The sequence below is a fragment of the Myotis nattereri genome (assembly GCF_964212035.1).
Source record: "Myotis nattereri genome assembly, chromosome: 20".
Lineage (NCBI taxonomy): Eukaryota > Metazoa > Chordata > Mammalia > Chiroptera > Vespertilionidae > Myotis > Myotis nattereri.
In genome coordinates, this window is record NC_138096.1 from 14,282,686 (window position 1) to 14,306,554 (window position 23,869).

General features: G+C 40.4%; 1 protein-coding gene across 6 annotated transcripts in view; it reads right to left on the bottom strand.

Moving 5' to 3' along the window:
- SMYD3 (SET and MYND domain containing 3) overlaps positions 1-23,869 on the bottom strand; it is a 522,432-nt gene that overhangs the window by 286,548 nt on the left and 212,015 nt on the right. The window contains exon 1 of one of the 6 annotated variants that reach the window (XM_081114442.1): positions 19,846-19,861. The exons of the other annotated variants lie outside the window; for them this stretch is intronic. The gene's annotated coding sequence lies outside the window, so the exon portion shown is untranslated. Of the gene's footprint in view, positions 1-19,845; positions 19,862-23,869 lie in introns of those variants that run through there. 6 annotated transcript variants of the gene reach the window in all.

Below are 23,869 nucleotides of genomic sequence, written 5' to 3' on the forward strand. Positions count from 1 at the left end.
GTCAGGCTTCTCTGCACCAATGCCTCTCCCCATCCGCCATGGAAACGGCTGTTACTGAAGTCCCCAGGGCTCACCTGTCACCCTCCCATCTTGAACAGGAGCGCCTTGAAGACAAATGGCATGCATTTTATCTCTATGTTCCAAATGCTTAGGCCTGTGTCCACGTAGAGAGTGAGCTCAATAAATGATTGTGAATAAACTATTGGCTCCTCTCTTTAGAATGACCCAAATGCACTGAAGGAACTGTAAATCAAAGACTCCTCCCTTGAATGATTTGTAAAGGCTCACCACTTATTTATCCATCTGCTTCACAGTGTTAGCAAGATTCCTGACTATCATGTCATGTATACGTTCCTACGTGGAACAAGAGCTTAAATCCTCACTATTCTTCCAAATGGCAAAATTTAGCTTCTTAAAAGGAAAATTCTGATATCATTCTAACTCATTTATTCAAAAGGTCATTTATCTACATGCTTAACATTCTGAAATACAGTCAAGCATCAGGAGTTAAAAATTCCATGAGCATCAAAATAGGTGGGTAATGTTCATTCATTTCACTCATAAGTGAACCCTGCAGGCCTTTATTCAGAATTAACTGGCTTTTACTTTTCAAAGATAATTTTACTTGGAGGGTAAGTATATCTGGCCAGAACAATCTTCCACTGTATTAGCCTGGGAGCCAGCGACTCATCTCATGGCACATAAACTAATTACTAAAACTCTGTGCACACCCAAAATATATTTTGTGCCGATTTCACCAAAAAGCATAGGTATAAATTTGATTAATTCACACCAGGTGATGATTACTGTGTTAGCTGTTGTTATTTTTTTATTTGACAGGCTAAGGGAAAAGAGGTCAGTGCCCGGGACTAAATACAGCTACCGCATGTTTTAAAAAACTTGCGGCAACCCGGCTGAAAATCACTGCCCTAGGATATCAGTGTGCTGTCTTCTGAACACCCTCTGGACTAGACTGAATCACCCTCCCCACCCCCCTCACATGTCACTTTGTTTGAATGGTCTAAGTGCTCCAGGAGGGTAGGATCTGTGAAAATTACAACGAGAGCATCTTGTACTTACAAGGAGGTGGTGACATCAGCGCACATCCAGCACCCAATGTCCAGCCTCAGCACATCTCCCCCCTGGAAACTGGAGGTGCCACCGTGTACGCTCACCCAGCTCTGCCACTGTTCATCCCCGTGCATCAGGAATCGGATAAAATGGACTCACACCCCCAGCGCCGCTGCTGTGTGAAGCCAAGTTACTTCACTTCTCGGTCAGTTTCCTCAACTGAGGAAAACAGGGATCGTGTTAAATTACTAGTAAAACCTACAACATTTGAAAAAAACATTCCATTTAAACAACGTGATGAGTTCCTAACATCCCATCCTTTCTTCACTTTAATTTCAAAAGAAAAACCAAAGCTCCCACATATTAGAGTTATAGTCCCAGCTAAAGTTTTCATATCAGACTCGGAAAGTTACCCTGGTGTGACAGTCAAGGTAAGAATCAGATTTGCTATTGAAAATCTTGCAGGAAGTAATAGTCTTTAACTATTCTTAGGATAATTTCAATTACATGCAGAAATAATAGGAAAAATAGAAAACTCCGAAAATATGTTTTCTAAAAAACTGGAAACAATTTAAACCCAAAATGAATAAAAAGAAATAGTTATGGCAAAAAAACAACACATACCTAATTTTACTTGCCCCCCCCCCCGCCCCTTATTTTTAATGTTGGGCCTTTCTAGGAATCTGAATTATGTCTCCTCTAGCGTTTAGCTACATTTTTTTAAAAATCAGAAAACTGTCATTGACCAAAACTACTAGAAAATAACTATCATAAATTGAAAAAAAAAAATTCAGTCCAGATGATACATAACCAAACATCGAAATGAGGGTGGGGAGAGAATCTAAATTGAAGTCAATATTCTACCATAAATCAACATGAAAATTTCTTGTAAGAAGTAAATAAAAAGCTCTAAATTATCATTTTGTTTTTAATATTCTTTTTTTAATCTGTATTATGGAAAGTATGTCCCCCTTTCCCCCATTGACCTCTCCCACCCCCCACCCCCCATAGGCCCTCAGGACCCTATTGTCTGTGCCCATGGGTTATGCATAAACGCATAGGAGTTCATTAGTTGATCTCCCCCCTCCCCACCCCCTTTCTTCCCTCTGAGGTTGGACAGTCTGTTCCATGTTTCTATGTCTCTGGGTCTATTTTTGTAAAAGCACATGAATCCTGCGGGTACTCAAAGCAGCTGAATAAATTAGAAGGGAATCCGGGCGTACTGAGCACCACATACAAGGAGCAAATCGAGTTAGCATTAGGTGGAAAGTTCCAGTGGTACGGAAAGCCACACAAAACCAACAGAGGAAAACTGCACAGAACTCACATGGTTGAAAGGCTGAACGTGTAATTTTTCTCTTGCTACAAATGCAAAACAAGCAAAATCAATAACCAATTTTATTTCTAGGTTTTTATCACTGTAGTGCGTAAAGGCAATTTGAGGACCACCTGAACAGAGTTCTAACTCAGCATCTTGTCAGACAAGTGAATCTGTCGTTCTGACTAACACATAACTATTCATAGAGTGGCAAAGAGAGCACTTCACATTTAATGCTTTAATAAAACCCAGAAAAGGTTGGGAAAAGCTTAAAACCTCAGCTGCTTTAGAAAAATCATGTTATATTTTAATAGAGTTTTAGAAACTTTATCATTCAACTGACTTAACAACCATAAAAGCCAAATTTGGCGTAATATAATCCATGTTAATTTTTCAATTCAATTTTCAGAAATAGCAATTTGCCAAAAGTGCTGGCAGACACAGAAGAAACCAGATTGAGCTGCCCAAACATTTCATACTGGTCATTAGCAGGGAATGCGCTTCAAGGCCACAGCACCAAGGCAGGTTAGGATATCGGATCACCTCAAACAAGCATAAGGGCAGTGGACATACACAGATGATGGGCACTGGGCACAAAAATTAGATTTCAAATAGTTGCCTTACCCAGGCTGTATGAATAAATGTTCACATGAAACATCACAAAATATGAACTTCTGGGTATAAGCCATTCATATGTTTCTCTTCCTTTTAAATTATTCTTCACCACCATTAGGTTCTCCTTACCTTTTACCTGGGTGGACGTTTTCCTTTCTTATTTCCCTTGCACCTTCTTTCACGTGACAGACTTTATAACTGGAAACTTACACCATTTGACCGCCTTCACCCATTTCACCCAAACCCCAACCCCGCCTCTGGCAACCATCAACCTGCTCTCTGTATCTATGCAGCTGTCACCTTTCATATTAATCTAAGTACAAATTCCTGTTTTCAGTGCTATTAACTATGCTTGTACATTTAGGGAAGTTTTGAGGCATTTTATCTTTTTTTCCTTTTTTCTATTGATTTTAGAGAGGGAGAGAAAGACAGACAGAGAGAGAGAAAAAAAGAGAGAGAAACCTCAATGCAAGAGAGAAGCATTGATCAGCCACCTCCCGCATGCACCCGACCAGGGGCCGAGTCTGCAATGTCCGGGCATGTGCCTGACCAGCAAGAGCCTGCCACCTCCCCGTGCATGAGATGACACCCAACCACTGAACCACACCAGCCATGGCAAGGCGTTTTTTAAACTACACAAGCGTCGCATTAAAACCAGAAAACTGAACTTGAATAATTTATAGACTAAGAAACGTAATTTTCCAGTTTTCTGAGATGAGCGATCAATAATTGCCCTGCACCGATTTGTTAAGTCAAAACCCCCGTCTCACGTAAATCCAGCTGCAGCTGTGCGTCCCTCCGTGACCCTGGCTCACAAAGAGCGCAGGCCAGGCTTCCCAGGTGACCTCCAGCGCAGCTCACTGAGCAACCTTTCCTCCAGGAGGCCAGCTGTAACAATAAGCCCAGCTATTGGGGAGCTGTCGTGTCTCATTAGAAAAATTATTATTTCTCTATACAGCTGTGACTTCTAAAGTCTCAAGAGACTCCAAGCATTCTTAAATGTAATATTGCCAATACCTTGGTATAATGGCTTTTTATCTAGATGAATATCTCTGTAGCAAGAAAATATAAAGAAAAATCAATTCAGTACACAAACACGCCAGTGCCAGGAATTTTAACAAGCATCTAGTCTACGAAGATGATACATTTTTGTTCTGTGTCCCTCTGACATGAAATACTGCTGGAATGACAGTCACCCCTACCTAACAGCCATCTCCCGGCATTCACTTTTTGTATCTGCAGAACTGCCTCAAGAGCCATTGTAACCCCAGCAAATTCAACGGGGGTGTGAGAGGCCCAGTCCCTGTGAACGGGGTGGAGACTCCTGCATGGACTTCCTGTGGTCAAGTGTGTCACCAGGGAGGGGCTATGCCTGTCAGATGCACACAGATACCATTAAGCTCAAATGAATCTGAACCTGTGGCTAGTTCCCTTTTTACTAACACTTCATTGATAATAGAGTTCAATATTCTGAATGGTTCATTTCCAAGGGATTACTGCACACTTCCCCAGGCCTCAGCCATTTATGTCTTTCAACTTATCTGAAAGGTTCACTAATAACACCTCAAATATCCGCTGCTTGTCATTTCTCAATACTGAGTTCCGGGATGCAAATGCACAGGCCCCATTGGAGCGGATGGAAATGAGCATCTGCACCAGGATGCTCTCTGCCTCTTGCGGGCACTCGCGCTGCATTTGCTCTTGCGGACGAAATAAAAATGCATTGCTATTTAAGTGGAACCACTCAGGTGTTACAGGCACCTCTATCCCATCCAAGAATGCATTAGCCAAAACCAACTAAAGCCGTCTTTGACTCATCATCATTCAAGCTGAATTAATAATATTACACAGCATGTGGGACGAGGGAAAGACAGTGCAGAGCAACATTAAAATCCCTTTCCTCTCAAGCATAATTCACTTTGATCTTTACTACTTGATTCAGCTAAAGGTCAAACCATATACGATGGTTTAGATTCAGAAAATATATTATTTCGCTGCTGAGTATGGTCTGAAATGAGGGCAACTAATTTAAAAATGGAAGCAATTTGGAAAATATAAATGTAATGAAAAATGTCTCCATTATAAAGCATATAAATTAAGTTCTATTGATTACTGTCAACGTTTTCAACCTCCCCACTCGTACTGGTAATGCCTTTAGTGCAAGTTAATTTTCCTCCTATTGTGCTGTACACATTCAATGAGCATCATTCTGGTGAGGGACCAAGAACAAGGTCAGAAATGCTAGTGATGATAAATTGCAGGCCTTATTAACTTTTGAACAGTTTTAAATGTACAAGTCATCTGTAAGTCACTTAGCTTGATAAGCGAATGGTTAACGAACTACATCAACTAATAAGAACCATGTGTTAGCCCAGCCAGCGTGGCTTAGGGGTTGAGCGTCGACCTATGAACCAGGAGGTCACTGTTCGATACTTGGTCAGGGCACATGCCCAGGTTGCGGGCTCGATCCCTAGTGTGGGGCATGCAGGAGGCAGCCGATCAATGAGCTCTCTCTTCATTAATGTTTCTATCTCTCTCTCCCTCTCGCTCTCAAATAAAAATATATATATTTTTTTAAACAACCATATGTTAGTCTATACTACTACAAGGTATGAGGGCAAGATCTTAAACATGGTCTAATTAAGACCAAAATTGAGATTTGGAGCATATATAACTTTAGAAAGAAGAATTATCTTATTAAAAGACTACATAAGCAATAATTACTTGTTATTTTATGCAAACAATTTACTAGCACACAGGTTTTATTAAAGGATTAGCCAGATTCACAACTGACAGACCACTGAAAGGTGAGCAGCTTTAGGGTAAAACAAAGGTGACCAGAAGCAAGTATTTGCTTCTTTGTTTGTTTTTAGTTTTCAGTGAAGGGCAGTTTAAAAATGTAGTCTTTGAGGTCTGCACTGCAGATTATTTGGGTCAAGGCTGAGTACTTTATGTCCGTACACCCATTTCTCACTCTTGGGTGAGTCACAAGCAGTGATGGGGGACTGTCCCTCAACATCCTCCATAGGGACATTCACAGAGCAAGTTCTGAAGGGAACCCAGGCTAGTGGAACTCTACTGACCCCAAGGCAGTGCTACCAGGGAGAGACGTAAGAATCAAGCAGGAAGAGGCACAGGCTGAACAAATAAACCACAGCAAGTGGTTCCCATTCCTGAATGAAACTGGCACGTGATGACATCCTCATCATCCATCTACGTCAGCTTCTCAGAGTGGTCCTCCTACACCCGGGTCAGAGCCACGCTGGGGGCCTGTTTAAATGCACATTCCTAAACTACCTCCCAGGCCTCGGAGCAGGACCACCAGGAATGGGGCGAGAGGTCTTTTAACAAGCTGCCCAGGAGACTACCAACCACCCTAAAGCTTGAGCATGACAGCCTAGGACAGCCGTGGGCAAACTACGGCCAGCGGGCCGGATCCGGCCCATTTGAAATGAATAAAACTAAAAAAAAAAAAAAGACCGTACCCTTTTATGTAATGATGCTTACTCTGAATTTATATTAGTTCACACAAACACTCCATCCATGCTTTTGTTCCGGCCCTCTGGTCCAGTTTAAGAACCCATTGTGGCCCTCAAGTCAAAAAGTTTGCCCACCCCTGGCCTAGGAGGAGCCCTGGGCCATCTCCACCTGCTGCAATGGCACCTCTGAGTCCCCACCATCACCTACAGTGCACATACCGGCAATGCCAGAGACACCAGACTGTTCAGAGCAGCACGGGGCCTTGATTATTGGCTAAATAACCATGTGAACGTAGGCCTGATTTAATGGATAGATGCATGAATGGGAAATTAATAGTATTTCTGAAATAAAAAAGGAATTCTGGTTCCTTTCGAGTCGGCTCTATAAATCCATCCACGGCTCTCTAAAAACCCCCAAATTGCTCCAAATTTTTTCAGTCTACATATTTGAAATTATAATCTTAACTTCTCGAAGACTGAGCACAGAAAATGGTGAGGCTGCCCGGCCGGTGTGACTCAGTGCTTCACCGTCGACCTATGAACCAGGAGGTCACGGTTCGATTCCCAGTCAGGGCACACGCTTGGGTTGCGGGCTTGATACCCAGTGTGCAGGAAGCAGCCGATCCATGATTCTCTCCCATCATTGATGTTTCTACCTCTCTCTCCCTCTCCCTTCCTCTCTGAAATAAATAAAAATATTTAAAAAGAAAAAAAAATGTGAGGAAATAAGAAATGCAAGGCTCTCTTCTGATTTCTGGAAACATCCGAGCTGCACTGCTCCTACCCTGCACGGTGTGCTGGCTCATACCACCACTGTCCCTTGCACATCTGCTGGGAAAGCTGTTGCTTAGCAACAGCAATCAATGCTGTATTTCCTCTTTACCATTTTCCTGAAGATTGAGACACTGCTCCAATGTATTATTTTTAAATACCTTCTGTTTCACTGCTTGAACATGTTTGTTATTTTATATTATGAAAAAAACAATCAGGAACCAAATCAGCATAAGGATCCAAGAAGGAAGAGTGAGAAGAGGTCAGTACAGCAGGGTGCTTTGGGACTTGTTTGATGAAAAGAAAATTCTCTGACAGCTCACTGACTGTATTTGCTCTACCCTTTCATTCTGCCATTTTAGAACTGATTTCTGCTACCTCATGGGAGATGAAAGCCATTAGCATGAATTATCATTCCCAATGCAAATCCACAAGGTACTGTTATAAAACACAAAAAGCAAATGATCTCCAGGAACTGGTTTAATACACACCTCACATCTCTGTTAAAGCTCACGTCTTGGTTACATGCCTGCTAACCACCGGCAGCATTTGCCAGTGTCTCTCCATTGAGAGTACAAGATAGGGTTCGTTCTGAAGGGCAGTGCTTACCAGCTCAATTACTTAGTACTTCTGGTATAACTTACCAGTACAAGCTGAAGTACATACAACGACACCATTTGGGAGAAGGGGATAAAAATTCTAAATACACCGATATGTCCTACAAATAAACGGAATCCTCACACAAAAGCAAGAATGAGAGCCAGGAACTTTATGTGGCACTTTCCAATAAAAAAAGTTGATATTTTCTTAAAGCAGATATGTTAGTAAAGGGTGAAATCCATCTAGGTGGGTACTGCATTGTAATTATTTCCCACTTTTATTGAGCACCTACTATACACACATCTATGTGGGCTGCATAAAGATGAGTAAAATGTGATCCCTGTACAATCTTGTGGTAGAAACTGTCACATCAATAAGTAATACAGAAGAATATAGATAGAACCTCAGGTATCTGTTTAGTTACCGCCAATGTCACAGTTCGTACGGATCAAGTCAGAGTCCAAAGCCTTTAGTTTTCATGACAGCACACAGTGTTGATGAGGATGCAGTAGTCAGATAAAAATGGCATCATGCATTACTCAGGCGGGTAAACTAAATCAACCTTTATGAAGATACTGGCAATATGTAACAAAAATATGCACATTTAAAATTCTGATATAGTAATTTATGTTTAAGGACCAACCCAGAAGTCAACAAATTAGCACGCTGCAGTAAATAAAGAAACACACACTCAACATGCCCCCAGTAAGTAGGGCTGAGATAGAAACTGTTTTAGACCACTGGGTCCTGCAAAGAGATGGTTCCATTCTAGCCAACACTTTCCATAGTGGTCACTGAGAATATTTAAAAACCTTTCAAAGACAGATACTGGGATATTTAGGTTTAAAAATCAAGAAACAGAACCTTCTGATTACCAAGGAATGAAATAAATATCAAAGGGATGGCGAAAAGTCATTTTGCAGCTAAACTAGCTGAACTCCCAAAATTACATGCCTATGCTTATGTTAGCAGTACTACAAAAGTAGATAGACGGATAGATAGATAGATAGATGTATAGATACAGATATATAGAGATATATATATAGATAAAATATAGAGATATAGAGATAGAGATATGCACACAGATCCTATTATCAAAGTCATTTTCCCACTATCTAGTAAGTTAAGATTCATAAATATACCTAACTTTCTTTATCTTTTTCCACACCTTTTCCTCTCTAAAGAATGCTTCTGCTGAGCTTCCATTTCTTATTCACTGGAATTAAAATGCAGTGATTCACTGGTTATTACGACAATAGCCACACAGTTGAGGAGAAGCTCATGATTATAATCTGCATCATCACTGACTCTAGGTCGACTGCTTAAATGGTGTTTGAAAAAGCACTTCATTTCCGATGGAGATCAGGACAGGAATAAAACACTTTCACAATCTCATCACGAAATACATCTTTGTTTACACGGTCGATGTGTATTGTCAGGGGGCAGGTGCAGGAAAATATAAAATATAAATATTTAAAATCCTACTGAGCTGCTATGAAGTCAGTGGCAAAGAAAACTACAAACATGGTGCTTCATGTGTGTAGCTAAACACATAAATAACAGTGAAATCATCAAAAAAGTACATCCATATTTCTTACTTGATGCTTATTATATTCAACAGCAATAGATTTTTGTCATCCTGATCCATCTTAAAACTATGTCAAGCAACACTAAATTCATCAAGTCTTAAGCTCTAAAGAAACTGACTAGTACTGAGCAGCAACATTAGGTTACCTCTGCGTTTAAGAAGGAATCCTTACATGGCTGTCTTCTCCCCATGAAGTGGCTTGGACACTCTTAGTCTTCCGCATTCTCTGTACTATGGTCATGAGCTGGGTTGACCAACAGCAGCACACAATAGGGGTCAGCAGAATTCAGCTGGCCAAAGTCAAGCCCATAAACAAACTGTTTTTTTCTAGAAAGCCAAATGTCTTAAAGGATGCCCACAGGTGGAATCCTGGGTGAGATCAGCACACTTACCTGGCAAAACTGAAAGTGTGTTACTATCAATGAACTAAGCACCTTGTGTCTTCCATTTGAGAGGTATAATTCTTTAAAAATGATATAAAAATATTTTTCAATTACATCACAGTACATCTTCACTTACCATCACTGACAGGTTCTGTGACTTTAAGTGAAATGGCATATAATGAAACACATTTTACCACAGGCTAGTTGACATAAATAGGAGTTAAGTTCCTGTGGTATCTCATCAACATTATAACATCACTCAAGGACCTGCTGCATAGTCCTCCCACTGCACCCGAATGACCAGCAACTCACAAGGAAAGTGAACGGAGAGCAAAAGACAGAGCAGTGCCGGCTACTCGGAAGAACCAGGTCAAGAGCAGACTTCAGACAAGGCCAAACAACGTATTCCCAAGGCTGAGAGTGGTGAGGCACATCACCCAATAGCCCTGCTAACAAACATCTTTTAAAATGCATTATTTGTATTCTCATTTGGGGGGGGGGGGGGAGAACTGGGAAATTTGAAAATTGTCTAGGTGACAGATAAAATATTAGAGAATTTTTATTCATTGTCTACAGCATGTTACAGTATTGTGGTTATAAAGGAGAATTTTCTTAATTTTAGAAGATTCACAGAAAAACACCCAGGGTCAAGTGTCATCATATCTGCAAATGACTTCTAAATGGTATACACACACACACACACACACACACACACACACACACACACACGAACATACTAATAATTAAGGAATCTTCGTGGCAAACTTCATATCCTATCCTTCCTCTTTCCTGCATGAAAATGTTTATAATTTTAAAATATTAAGAAAACGAAAGCATATGAGTTCTATTAAAAGAGAAAATTGAAAAATAAATAAAAGTTATTCAGATGACAAAAGAGAAAAATATGCTTAGGTAATTACATCGGAGCAAAAGCAGTGACCCAGAGAGGTGAGTAAACTCTCACGCCAGCTCTCAGAGCCTGGAGATACTTGGCCAATCTGGGGCCCTGAAGTTTCACTTTTGACAGCCACTGAGCACAAAGCTCCGCTAGAGCCTGTGCTGGGGCCACGCGCAGACGCAGACTCTAAAACCAAACTCCAGAACAGACCCGGATTCCAAAGGATTAGACCCTTAGGGTGAATTAGAATAAACCTATTCCACAGAAGAGACAGCAAGAACGCTGCCAACCTAGACCTTAGCGCTGGAGAGGGAGGGATAACTTTTTCCAGAGAATTCATGAACATAACTTGGCAACTGACCGAACTTGCTACTTAAATTCACACTGTATTTCTGGTCCAAAAAGCCTCAAGCACAGAAATTAACCGGAAGGAACCCGGGGCTGTTAATGCACTAGGTGGTCACCAGAGCAAAAGGCAAATTCAGTCCAGCCCCCAAAGAATTTCAAAAGAGTATAAGCTTACAGTTTTTCGAAAATCATAATACAACAAGAAAACAGAGACTAGTGAGCAAAACTCAACAGAAATATCCGATAGCTGAATCAAACTCACAAAGACTCAAAATCTGAATTGTCAGAATTTAAAATAAATGTTTAAAGAAATAGACTGGAAATATGAGGGGAAAAATTGTAATGTCTCAGCCAAATTAAACCTTCTAGAACTGCAAAATATAATTATAAGTAAAAATTTGGCAACAATCCTTAAATCCTACCATGTCAAATGTTGGCAAAGTCTGGAAACAATGCAAACTCTGATGCACAAATGGTTCAGTATAAATACACAGTCTCCTTCGAAAACAATTTGACATTATCTAGTGAAGCTAAGATAAGCATAGTCATGGCCCAACAATTCCATTACAAGTTATATACCCTAGAAAAACTCCTGTACATGTTCAACAGGAGATAATTTCATGAATGTTCATGGCAGTGAAGTGTGTAATAGGTAAAAACGAAAGCAAATAAACTATGATATATTCACATAATAGAAAAGTATGCAGCAGTGAAACTGAATGAGATACAGCATGATGGATAAATCATAAAATACCAGGTCAAAATGGAACTAGAAAAAATAAGCAGCCCGGCCGACGTGGCTCAGTGAATGAGCATACACTCATGAACCAAGAGGTCACAGGTTCGATTCCCAGTCAGGGTAAATACTGGGTGGCAGGCTTGATCCCCAGTGAGGGGTGTGTAGGAAGCAACCAATCAATGATTCTCTTTCATCATTGATGTTTCTATCTCTCTCTCCCTCTCCCTTTCTCTCTGAAATCAATAAAAATATAAAGCATAATCTGATTTCATTTAAATACAGTTAAAATAATAAAACTAATCTTACCTTTTGTAACAGACAGATCTAGAGAATATTATGCTAAGTGAAATGACCAGTTACAGAAAGACAAATACCATACGATTCCACTTTTATGTGTAATTTAATGAGAAAATAAATAAACAACGAAGATAAAAACAGACCCATAGATACAGAAAACAGACTGATAGCTGTCAGAGGGGAGAGGGTTTGGGAGGCTGGGTGAAAAAGGTGTAGGGAATAAGCCAAAACAAACAAAAAAACACCCTCATAGACACAGACAACAGTATGGGATTACCAGAGGAAAAGGTGAATGGAGGTAGGTGGAGGGTAAAGGGGGAATAAATGGTGACAGAAAGAGACTTGACTTTGAGTGGTGAACACACAATACAGTATACAGATGATGAATTATAGATGTATACTTGAAACATATATAATTTTACTAAACAATGTCACCCCAATAAATTCAATAAGATTTTAAAATAAAAAATATCTAAAACTAAACCAAATGTTGATTGCAATATGTATGTGGAGAAGTATAAAGAAAAGCCCGTGAAAGATAACACAAAATGTGAGGTAGTGTTTGCTTCACTGGGTAGACAGGGAGATGAGATAAAGGAGCAGTGAGGTACCTTCAGAAGTAGTGGCAATATTCTATCTCTTGGGCTGTTTGACTGCTATACAAGGTTTTGTTTACTGTTATATGTGCCTTATACTCATGTTATAAACATTTTTCCTGTTTGTTCAATGATACAGATTTTTTAGCAAAATAAAACACAGTAATCCGCATAAATGTCCTAGCCAAAAGCATAAAGGTTATACTAGTTCTGGAAGCAAGAAACATCCTTTAGAAAAAAGGAAACTAGCAACGCTCAGATGATCACAGCAAAACATCCATGTGCTACAAGAATATACCAGTGATGGATAACTGACCATCTCCTCAAGTGGACCCCCTTCCTATAGAACACCAACAGTCTCCCTCGAATGCCTAGGAGTTGTCAGCCTATATGCAACCCAGGTTGGGGTTAAACTAACTAATTAGTGAATTTTTCCTCCCACTATTCTGTTCATTCAATTCCAACTCTAATGATATCTGTAGGTGCAATTTGTAGCATTTCTTTACTGTCCTAAACCCACTCTTCAATGTATATGATAAAAATCTTTGAGTTTTCCCAGAATGATGCTACCTCTTCCCACATCTCTTGACTGTGACATGACATATTCTGTGTTATATTGTCTCATCATAATTCACGTTAGAGATGAATCTGCTATTTTGACTGTGATGTTTTGGCTACCAGCTGAACAGATGGATAGTTTTTCTTCAGTAGGAATATTTGCCAACAATCAGGAGGGTGTAAAACTCATTCTCAAAGAAACCCAAACATAACCACGAGGAGTCTAACAAACAATTAAAATATCCACTGTTGCAGATATAAGTCTTCACAGATCACAACATATATTTAGAAATCTTGGAATAAAATGACAGTTAATTAAAAGAACACATTGGTAATGTTAAATTAATGCTACTAATAATCATAAAAAAGCCTGGAATTTGTATAGGTATTGTATGCATATTCATCTGGTTCTCATAGTTCTACAAGAAAAATATTGAGGCACTATTATGCTGGCTTTATAACAGACAAAGACTAAGGATAAGGAGATACATACCCACTTTATCATAGAAAACAGACTGATCTCAGAAGTCAGACCCGGAATTTGAGCTCTTCTGTGTCTCAGCTGCAAAAACTTGGAGCAAATAACTGAATTTTTCAGAGCCTCCATCCCCTCATTTGTAAACAGGAACAATAGTACTTAGTTACCAGGCAGTGGTGAAGGAGAACCAAGATGGCAGTGTAGGCAAATGCCTGTACTCGCTCCTCCCACAACCACATCAAAATTACAACTAAAATACAGAACCATCACCCAGAAGCGCCAGAAAGCTGGATGAATGGAAGTCCGACAACAGGAGAAGTAAAGGAGAAAGCACACTGAGACTGGTAGGAGGTGCAGAGGCTCCCAACGGGCTGGTCCAGCACCCACATGAGCCACTCTTTTAATCGGGAGGGAGATCGCCTCTACAGAGGTTGCCCCGGAGGAGCAAGGGGTCCCAGCCCCACACCAGACGCCTAGCCTGGGTCCCAGAGCTAGGAAAAGAAGTCCCTAAGGGCAGTAGAACTATGGGCTGTAAAAACCAGTGCGGATTGGGGCTGAGTGACACACAGGCTGCTGGAGACCTTGCTGCTCCTTTTAAAAAGCTGGCACTAGGAACTGAATTTACAAGTTCCCACTTCCTCTGAGCTCCAGTGCTGGGCAAGGCTCTGGGGGATCCAGACACGTACAAGTAGAAACTGGACTATCTGACATTGAGGCAGGAACCCCTGGGCTGCTTTCTTCCAGACAGAAGTGCTCACAGCAGTCATTGTTCCCGTGTTGGGACCTCCCTGGTTGTAGGGCTGAATGGCAGCCATTTCTGTATGCTCAGCCCTGGTGATTCCCTGAGACCCCACCCCACCGAACTTACAACCCCACCCAAGCTGTGCCCAGCGGCTTTTGCATATGAATGGCTTGTCCATTCTCAGGCTAAAAAACTGTCAAACAAGCTGCAGCTGGGTCAGGGAACCCCAAACCTATCAATCAAAGGCCCAAGACCTGGCACCAGCACCAGCCTGCGTTGCTTCACAGCTGGACCTCATCTGGGCACTTCCAAACATGATACAAAGGGGAGGAATCTGTAGATCCCTTTGTAGCTCCTGCTGGGTGGCCCCAGGCAGTGGCTGACTTTGAACCACCCTGGAGACCCAAGAGCCAGTGTACTCAGTGGTCAGTGTCAGACCAATCCAGATTACAACTCTTCATATCCATAAGTGACACATTCAAGGGGCAGACTCAGGGAGCACCAAAGCCCCACTGAAGCAAGTCCTGCTCCATAAAGGTGTCTCCTGCACAGCAGCTCTCCCAATGTAGTCGCAGCTGATCCTCACAGCCAACTGGCCTGGAGGTCAATTCCTGCCAGTGACATCAACAGCAATCAAGGCTCAACTACAACAAGACTGTGCACACAGACCACAAAGGAGTACACCTAGAGCAGTGATGGCGAACCTATGACACGCGTGTCAGAGGTGACACGCGAACTCATTTTTTTGGTTGATTTTTCTTTGTTAAATGGCATTTAAATATATAAAATAAATATCAAAAATATAAGTCTTTGTTTTACTATGGTTGCAAATATCAAAAAATTTCTATATGTGACACAGCACCAGAATTAAGTTAGGGTTTTTCAAAATGCTGACACACCAAACCCAAAAGGTTCGCCATCACTGACCTTGAGTGTCCACCTCAGGTGATAGGGGAAGCTGAGCCACTGGGCCCTATAGGACACCTACTACACAAGGCCACTCTATCAACTCAAGGAGACTTAGCAGCTACCCAATTCATAGAAACAAACACAGGGAAGCAGCCAAAATGCAGAGACAAAGAAACATATCACAAATGAAAGAAATGGAAAAAAACAAACTACTGGATACATTGAGAATCAAATCAATGATTTGAAATATGAGGAAGCAAAAAACACCCAACCAGAAAAGCAAGAAGAAAAAAGAATCCAAAAATATGAAGATAGTGTAAGGAGCCTCTGGGACAACTTTAAGTATACCAGTATCCGAATTATGGGGGTGCCAGAAGAAGAGAGAGAGCAAGATATTGAAAGCCTATTTGAAGAAATAATGACAGAAAACTTCCCCTACCTGGTGAAAGAAATGGACTTACAAGTCCAGGAAGCACAGAGAACCTCAAACAAGAAGAACCCAAAGAGGACCACACCAAGACACATCATCATTAAAATGCCAAGGGCAAAAGACAAAGAGAGAATCTTAAAAGCAGCAAGAGAAAAACAATCAGTTACATACAAGGGAGTGCCCATACGACTGTCAGCTGATTTCTCAACAGAAACTATGCAGGCCAGAAGGGAGTGGCAAGAAATATTCAAAGTGATGAATAGCAAGAACCTACAACCTAGATTACTTTATCCAGCAAAGCTATCATTTAGAATTGAAGGTCACATAAAGAGTTTCACAAACAAGAAAATGATAAAGGAGTTCATCACCACCAAACCAGTATTATATGAAATGCTGAAGGGTATTCTTTAAGAAGAGGAAGAAGAAGAAAAAGATAAAGATAAAAAATATGAACAACAAAGTGGCAATAAATACATATCTGTCACCAATTAAATCTAAAAGTCAAATGAATAAAAAATCTGATGAACAGAATAAACCAGTGAACGGAATAAAATCAGAGGCATGAAAATGGAACAGACTAAAGATTCTCAGAGGGAAGGGGAGTGGGAGGGCTGGGGAAGAGATTAGACAAAGATCTTATATGCATGTATGCATTACCTATGGACACAGACAATAGGGTGGCGAGGGCATGGGGCATGGTGGGAACCGGGTGGAGGGGAACTATGGGGGGAAAAAAGAGGGACATCTGTAATAATCTCAACAATAAGGATTAATTTAAAATAATAATAATACTTAGTTCCTGATGTTCCTCTGAGAATTACATAACATTTTTAAAAGTTCCTAACTAGAGTACCTATCAGAAAGTAGGTTCTTAATGAATATATCCTTCCCTAATTAATGAAGTCTCACTTGACAAGAGAAAAGTCAAAATGTTCATGTTTACTCTTTTCAAAAGGCATCAGAGGTGACTGAGGTTTAGGGCAAAAGTTTACACCTGACACATCCATATAAACTACAGGTTGCCTTGAACTCAACATTCCACCACCACATTTCAGTGGCTTCTCAAACACATCCTGAAGGAACCAACAGACTCTAATAAGCAGGTAATGAGTAGTTTAAAGGGACAGAGCCACCCTGTCATCATAACCGTGACTCATTTGATACCAATGCATATATGCTCTAATGTTGTTATGTGACATCTAATACGTGCAGGTATTTTCCACAGTTAAGTAATTCACTCCATGTCACACAGCGATAGCCCTGGACATCCATTCACAGATTCCTGCTTCCGATGCTGGCGACTTAGAGCTTCTTCCTGGAACTTGAAGCAAACGCCTCTCTGCCCAACTCCTCTGGTTCCTGACAAGGGAAGAGTCTCTTGTAGCCAGGGAAGAGGAGGAAGGTGGGCACAGGGAAGCCAAGAGCTGCAGACACAGATCCAACCACAACTGACTCATCAGGCAAAGAAGACAGAAGTGCTGGCAGGCAGTGACAGTGGGGCTGTCCCCCGGTCAACTACACGGCCTGGTTTCCCATAAAAGTCTCAGAAATCTTCCAATCTGCATGACTCCAGCTTCTGTCCCCCATTTCCTGCTAGAGGGTGACATACAGCACCTCACAAAGTACTGATTTGTTCTTTTCCATATTTCCAAGAAATACTGAAAATGGAGTCACAGTGACTAGAGAGGACGCCCAATAGCCCCTGCTTATCATTATGCCAGAGCTTTGGGACTCAAACATGTGACCTAACAGTGTCACTTCAGTACGACGGCCCCTTCTACGTCCCCTTCTCCTCCATCCATCTATCGTTTCCTCTTACCTGACAAGCACAGTTGATTGGAATTGTGCATTTTGAATGTCCCTTTAGGATAAAGAAGACTTCAGCAATTATAATCTACTGGAATTGCTAAATTCTATAATTTCACTCACACGAACTTAATCACACCATAACATTGAGTTTGACTTGTTTCCAAGTTTAATTTTGACTACAACCTGAATAGAACTAAAATTTTCTTTTGGCTGTAAAAACCTCTCATTTGTAAGAGGAGTTTAATCCTTTTATTTCCAAGAGAATTCATTCAAGCATCTTTCATTTAACACATAAGGGTTTTCTGCATACTGCTACCACAGTGAACAAGACTGGCAAAACTGCCTTCATGCAGCAAAGAGATGATGAACAAGTAAACAAATAAGTGACCAATAAATTTAAGACAATGCTAAATGCTCCAGAGAGAATATAATATAATAGATTTAACTGAGTTCTCCTTTACATTGAAGACTCAAGAGCCCTGAGACCCAAGACCATTCCAAGCAGGAAAAAAACTAGCAATCACACAGAATAGACAACATATTTTTCTGTGTATAATACGCCCCCATGTACAAGACACCCCCTACTTTTCCAACCCAAAATTAAGAAATCAATATTTTAAACATTTTGCTGGTTTTCCTCTCAAGGCCTTCTTCTTTTTTGGCATCTTAAGTTGTTGTTCTTCCTGTTTTCTCCACCATCTGATTATACACTCAGTGGGAGGAGCTCCAAATTGTCTCTCTGCAGCTCTATTTCCCATGCTCTTTTGCACAGATGATTACATTCAGTTTGAATTTTGCAGAGTAAGGCAATCGCTTACCGGTATTTATCTTTTTATTTTTTGGCATCTTTATGGACTCAGAACACTCCAGTCCCTGTTGCATCTGCGCACGCTCCACCTCCAGCTCCAATTACGGCATCAGCTGATGTCAGTAACAATAAGGCTCGTGATTGGAAGAAGTCTGTTTGATAAGGTACTGGCAGCTATGCACCTGCACAGCTCTCTCTTCGACTGAGTCCATGTATAAGACGCCCCTCGATTTTCAGTCTAATGATTTTTTTAAAAAATAGCATCTTATACACAGAAAAATTCAGTATGTTAGCACTGAAGTAGCACAAGGAATTCACATCTTATTCAAAGTGTGGAAGGAATCAATAACAGGTGGGGAGGGCAGGTATGTCCTAATTTACATTTTCTACCTGGAAAGATTACTGAGGAGCAGGAAAGGAAGGAGAAAGACCACCCTATTGTTCCAGCAAGGTATGACGCCACTCTTATTACAGTGGTTAGAGGAAGAGGGAAAGGGACAAAAACAGATCTTAGACATTTTGGAGGAAGTGTTAACAAGACTTACTGATGCATTGGAGATGGAGGGTAGTGATAGAAAGAATTAATCAGAAGTGATTATGAGGTTTTTGCCCTGAGCTACTGAACAGAGGGTAACTCTAATTACTGAGGTGAGGAAGGTAGAGGAAAGGACAGTAGGTAGGAGAGGAGATGGGAGAATCAGGAGTTCCTCTCTGGCGATGTTGAGTTTGAGCTTTTCAGATTTCCAGGTGGAATATCCAGTAGGAAGCTGGATACCCAAATCCAGAGTTCAGTGTGGAGGTCAGCGCGGGGGATAAAAATGTTGGAGTACACAGGCATACAAGAGGGCATTTAAAGCCATGGAACTACATGAGAATCCTTTAAGAAGAGAGTGTAATTAGAAAGAAAAGAGAAGAATGCCTAGGAGTGAGCCTTTGGGAATTCCAAAATTTAAAGGTTAATAAGAGAAGCAAAAGCCATCAAAAGATATTGGAAAGAAATGGCTGTCCCGTGACAGAAAATCAAGGAGAGTGTGGGGTGCTGGGAGCCAAGATATGAGAGTCTGTTAAAGAAAAGGGAGCAGCCAGTTGTGTGGAAGGCCGCTGAGAAGTCACGAGGACAGAGAGAAGACACTGAACCTGGCAAGATTAAAGGTCCTTGATGCCTCAGGAGTACAGTTTCAGTGAATTACGCGGGATGAAAATCCCATCAGAATGGGCTAAGAGTATGGGAGGCAAGGAAGAAAAGGTGAGAAGGAAGAGATGATTAAGAAAAGGTCTTTTACAAAGTTTCACCATTTTGGCCCCAAACATTATTCACTTAAGACCAGGCTCAAAGCAGCTTGCTCTCTCTTTAAGTAAGTGATTGAGTTATTTGAATTTATCCATCCAACGTTTACCCATCAGTTACCTGAAAACAAGAGTTGGGTGTAGGGCTCCATGAATCTTCACTTCATGCTTCTGACAGGGAGGCAAAGAGAAAGAGAGGCTGATGCTCTGCATATCGGGAAAGCAGCAGAAATGACGAAATGAAGGCATCTGTGGCTCTTTTAAAAGGCAAGATCTCTTGCAGCAAAACACATCTTTCTTTGCTCTGACATCAGTGGGAGGAGAAGGCTGTTCTCACCACCTGTTAGACACGGCTCTTTGTTTCCTTGTTAGGAGCAATAAGCGATTCATGTGATATTTGAAAATTGGGGCATTCTCCCCTGAAAGCATGGGCCACAATAGAGTCAAAGCAGAGACTTCCAACTAGACACAAAGTAAATATTAGTGCCTTTTAAAAAGCAGATATTGTTTGAATTATTTATTCTTCAGAGTGATTTAACTAATAACTACCAGCTTTTGTTTCCTAAAACACATTTTCCCACAGGAGTTAGAAAAGAGAGGCTGATGCAGACCACCCCATAAACCCTAACCACATCAGAAAAAAAATAAACATCTTTTTCACTACACATAAAAATACAGCAGCAGCTACAAAGAACCTAAGTCAACAGGGTGTGTGTATGTGTTTATGTGCACGCGCACACATACACTCAAAACAGGTGAAAATAGAAGTTACTGGAAGAAACAGAACATATTTAATCCTTTCCCACTGTTTCCCTACTCAAGTAAACCTAATTCTAAAAAACATCTTTCATGAGTAAACTATATGTACCCACAACACAGATAACTCTTCGGCCCAATATCTCTTTTATTCAGCCTCTCTACCTATAACATTGTTCTTCCAAATCTAATATTTTTCTATTTTCCAAATCTAATTTTCTTCCAAATCAAGTCTGAGCTTTGAGGATGGATTAGGATCAATGACATTTTTCATTTTTCTAAACAAGTGCAAATCAGCAGCATTTTGTATTAAACGACTGCAAGGATGGGCCTCCCTCATAGGACACAATTAAAGAGTTTCCACATTCTCTTGTGCCTGAAAATGGGAGAACTCTCATCATGAGCGGGATTGTCTGGTTCCAATAATGAACGCCAATCTATGTTGCAGCCACCTTTCACAAGAGAAGTCTCCATGACATATTTGCTCCTTTTTACACTCTCCTGATCTCATTTTGTTCTAGAAAGTTTCCTCTTACCTGAAATAAACTTCCATGCATCTGTTCTTTGAAACTGAACTGAACGGGCAGCATCCCGATATCCATAAATGGTTTGGACACTGTCCTCCAAGACAGTAGGACTAAATGACTGAAAGTCCCTGTCACTCACCTCATCTCGCTCCTAAATGCCTTTCCATTAACTTCTCAGAGGACCTTCTTTTCCACTGAGCACACTTGACGTCCATTTTTAAATTTCTCCAATTTACATGAAGACAAGTGAACGAGGGCGCCATGTACTACAGATTTATTTAGTCTACACAGGACTTAGGGTATATTTTCATCAATGATTGTTGCAAGGATAATTATAAATTATATGAAAACAAAACCCTCAGTGAGCAGTAGTGTGGTGTGCTTAGATTCCACCATTTGATGCTGATTACACATGGCACTCACCTATGAGAAGTCTTTCATCAAGTCATGGACTATAGCCCCAGTCGCCATTTGTGTGACCATTGATACCTACACACTGCCAATCCCTGATGTGCCCAATTTATTTCAGTTAGGAGCTATTTAGAGTGGAACTGGGAAACAGTGATTTCTAGTCCCTGAACAACTTCACTGTTCTGATTTTTTAAATCTATATTTGGAATAAAAAATAGAAACTCTGTTATAAGAATATCAAACTAATCTTTCAATAAACTGGAAACTGAAAATACTACAAAAGAGCAACAAGATTAACTATATTTTATATGAAAAGCACCAAGTATCTCACAACCATCGGTGAATTTTAATTAATTTAAACTGAAGTAGTTCTAATGCATGGGTGTATGTCTATAAATTTCTCATGATATTATCTTTCTCAGTTACTCAGCTCTCCAATCCAGACAAAACTATTTTTAATATGAGGTATATTTTGACTTAAACACTTTGCATTTCTAACTAATACATTTTATTCAAGAGAATGTTTCAAATGATGAATTCAGTATTCTCTGGCCCAGTGGTTTCCCTGGGTGTTGCTAAGCACACTATTTGATGTACCTGACTCGGATTTTCATTCATTCCTGAAAGCAGTCTCTCATTCTCTTAAACTATCAATCATTCTTACCCTTCTCTCACTCCAGCTAACATTCCACATTCAAAAAGGTGTTTTCACCGTTTTCTGCTTCTCTGATGTGCTGTGGACACATGCAGAGTATACTAAATAGGCCTCCAGAACACAGCTTCTGGAGTCACTGGGCAGGTGACGTCAGCATCAGCAGTACAGGGGTTTCATTAAATACATGTCCCTACTCCAGGGACAGGGTAACACACAGAAGGGAGCTGTGATATTTTTCCAGTGCTCAGACAAGCACCAGCATAATAATTCTAAACTCCACATTTAAAACTGGTTTTTGATAGTTATAAAATACACACACACACACACAGACACACACACACACACACACACACACACACACTGGTATTCAGTACTGCTTTAAGAAAGCACTGCTTTAAATACGGGGGACGGGGGGAGACACCAAAATAAGATCATAAGACATTTTAAAATATCCAAGGGATCATATCCCTTACATTTCAAAACCGCCTTCGTCATCCGGGCGCCAGTTGTTCATCAGATACAGCCCTTGCCACGCAAAAGCATGGCATGAATGACAATTACTGTTTTGGGTACAAATCTGCACAGATCACACACAAAACCCAATACCAGTTCACTTCCCATAGCAAATCAATTTTTCAAAGTGAAGGGTACACTCAATGTTTATTTTGGGTTAAGATGGAAAATCAAATGAAAGAGGAACACTGACATTAACATCCTTATGTCCCAGTTTAGTTTTTCCTTCGAAGAAATAAGCGGATTTTAATAAATTTAGCCTAACTTTGCTATGGCAACAGTTGTATCACTTGAGATGGTGCTCTAGAGAAACACAGTATTTCCTCTCTTCTCCGAGCACTTTGATCTCCCCATACTTTATAGTTTTTAATGCAATCTATATATATTTTTGCATATATATATATGTATATATATACATACATACATACATACATACATACACACACATACATATATATGCCTTGAGATTTAGGAGTGATTAGAACATTTATATTTATAATACATCCAATGTATGCCTTTTTCTGTGGAAGCTATTCTGTGACATGAAGCTGACTCAGTGGTTAGGGGGTTAATGAATGAAATGGATCACTGGACTGAAAATAAAAATCACTATTAAAAAGTGCTGCACCAAGAGAATTAGGCCCTACATAGTACTGTTACCACTGAGAATTCTCAACAGTAAAATAAAGCCTTGTAGTCCTGCATTTTCATTAGTTTTCCAGTAGCGCTGGATGCAGTGTGAATTACAATGAGGGACACAGCAATGGCTGCTCCCTTCCAGCACAGACACTACACAGAGGGAAGGCAGCCCTTCAACTCGCACGGGACCTTATGGGACGACCACCCCACTGTGGGTTTTAAATTTTAATGCCTTAAAACAGCCCATGGCAACAGCATATTGCAGTTAACTGTGCACGCTGATACGTGCTGAAGAGTGAGCCATGCTGCATTGTAAATGTCAATTTAAAAATACAGAATTCTATAAATCTGTTAAAACACGCAAGAAACCTTTGTAACTACACAAAATTTGGAGTTAGAATTGTTTAAATTGTGTGTCTATTTAAACAAATGCAAACGTAACATAAAGAATGACTAACCCAACAGTGGGTGGAAAATCCTGTTACTGCCTCTGAGACTATTTAGGTTCAAAAAGAGAAAGGGTGCAGAGATGCACAGAGTACTGCAAAGTGACATTGAATCTGATCTTGCAACACAAACGCGTTTCACTTTGCATTAGGTTCCTATTTTCCTAGTTTAAAAAATAGTGGGTCTTTTGAACTAAC